Below are 2417 nucleotides of genomic sequence, written 5' to 3' on the forward strand. Positions count from 1 at the left end.
AGCATATGTACCAACAATATGCACAGATCAAAGCCACAAGGTCTAGGTACACGAATCATATATGATATACCAATAGAAATACACAATCCAGGCATGGCATAAAAATCTAAGTATCAGATAATTTGGATACACATGCCAGAAACAAAAATCCAGAGCCTAATCCTAACCTCAGTAAAGCATGGTATGTCACTCTAGAAACTAAAATACTCATGGCAACAAATCACGAGATATAAGCACGGATACATCACAGGCGACAAACCTAACATGCTATGGATATCAAACAGTGACATACCAAAGGCAAACATGTTCATTGCTTGTAGTTATAAAATACTATGCATATCCAAATGACAATATCATAAAAGATAAGTCAAGATGTACACGCCTCCAATGTAGATCGTGTTGTATGACCTCTAATCAGAGCTCTTGTCTCAAATCAAAACCCTGAAATAAATATACAATCAACACTTAGGTTTATCGTAGATCGGATAATGCAAGCCGAAACCTCAATAAATCCAATCTTATGACCTCACCCTTTTCTTCCAAAACTCATCCAACACCTGATAATCATTTTCTGTTAACATAATCCACCTTAACAATTCCTCAAATAAATGATTACTAATGAATCTAAATCTGTAACTAAACTCTAGTTAAATCCACAACTGGAAATGAAATCAAATCTCCAATCTCAACAGATTAATAAATTCAAAATCAATTAAAGATTATCAACTAGATGTCTAATCGGATTCAGTTCCTTACCCAAACAAACATCCAACTTCCTTCTTCCCAACCTTGCTAGTTGATCCACATCACACAACCCTGCAGAAAAGAACCTTACTGATGGAATTAAACGAATCAAGAACAAGACCAAGCAATGGAGTTTACGGATCAAACATCAACCCAACTCACCTTGCCGTTACCTTACTTAAACCCCTTACTCTGAAGAGGAGATGGAGCCTAGGTCACAAGAGGGGTCGGTGGCACTTGGCAGAAGCGAAGAGAACGACTACCGGCACTAGTGCAGAGAGGAACAACACCATCTCTCCAATTCAGAGGCACAAGGAGGAAGGAGGAAAAAGGAGGGAGTCGCGGTCAGTCGGCTAGGGCTCACAAACAACGGCGCTCAGCCTCATATTGTCACCGTAATCTCGGCTCGGGCAGAGAGAAGAGCGGCTGTGAAGACGGCTAGGGCACCGGTGCTAGGCAGAGGGACGAGCTGGGCCGGCAGTGGCTCGAGGAATCCGGTGGCCCGCGCTCGAAGAAGAGAAGGGAGGTCGGCCGATCGAAAGGAGTCGGTGTCTGCGCACAAGGGTTTCGGCCGGCCGTTGTCGCTAGGGCAGTGGAAAGGAAACTTTGCCCGGCGACCAGCGCTAAGGCTCACCACAGAGGAAGCTGCCGGCGGTTTGTGCGCGAGGAGAGAAGAAACACCGTCTGTGCGGAGAAGGAAATCGCCAAGTGAGGCTAGGGTTCACGGCAGGAGAGAATAAATAAAATAAAGAAAACAAAAATAAAAGGAAAAGAAAAACTAAACTTTTCCTCACTTAAACGGGGCAGCCTAAACAGGCTTTCCCCGGGCCCCGTTTTCATCCCCGTTAACTCGTTCGTACGAGTTCCGAAAAATTCCCGAAAAATTTCCAAAAATTTCGGAAAATTCCCTTATTAATATTTCTCTATTTTACCGGTATTTTACATTCTCCCCCACTAATAAAAATTTGGTCCCCAAATTTCGTTATCTACCATCAGCAAGTACTAACAACAGGTAAAGCGTATATATGCTGAACGGCAAACTAAATCACATACCTCAAGTGAAAAGGTGGGGATATCAAGCTCGGATCGTATCCTCAAGCTCCCAAGTAGCCTCCTCGTCTGAATGATGCTGTCATCCGACTATAACCAGCCGGATAGTCTTGTTCCGCAACTGACGCTTCTTCCGGTCCAAAATCTGTACCGGAATCTCATCATATGAAATGTCAGGCTGAACTGGAACTGGAGTATCAGCCAACACATGCGTCGGGTCGGGCACATATCTCCGCAACATAGATACGTGGAATACATCGTGGATGCCTGACAGGGACGGTGGTAGCGCCAGTCGGTAAGCTACTGCTCCGATCCTCTCCAAGATCTCGAAAGGGCCAATATACCACGGAGCTAGCTTACCTCTGAGGCAAAATCTCTTCATCCCTTTCGTGGGTGAAACTCGCAGAAATACATGGTCTCCTACAGAGAACTCTAATGGTCTGCGTCTCCGATCAGCATAACTATTCTAGCAGTCCTGCGCCTCTGACATCCTCCGTCTGATAGTACGGATCAACTCTGCATCCTGCTGAGCTCTATGAGGTCCCAACAACTGGGCCTCTCCAACCTCATCCCAGAGGACGGGCGTCCTACAAGGTTTACCATACAACGCCTCAAACGGTGAC

The 2417-nt window shown here is 45.2% G+C and overlaps 1 long non-coding RNA gene across 1 annotated transcript; it reads right to left on the bottom strand.

Moving 5' to 3' along the window:
* Positions 1 to 408: 408 nt before the first annotated feature.
* Positions 409 to 1007, bottom strand: LOC122040122. Its single transcript, XR_006128516.1, has 3 exons — positions 907 to 1007; positions 757 to 816; positions 409 to 441 (listed from the first exon to the last, which is right to left on the bottom strand). It is a non-coding gene; the product is annotated as an uncharacterized LOC122040122 (long non-coding RNA).
* Between the last annotated feature and the right edge of the window lie 1410 nt (positions 1008 to 2417).

The sequence above is a fragment of the Zingiber officinale genome, chromosome 2A (assembly GCF_018446385.1).
Source record: "Zingiber officinale cultivar Zhangliang chromosome 2A, Zo_v1.1, whole genome shotgun sequence".
NCBI classification, from domain to species: domain Eukaryota; kingdom Viridiplantae; phylum Streptophyta; class Magnoliopsida; order Zingiberales; family Zingiberaceae; genus Zingiber; species Zingiber officinale.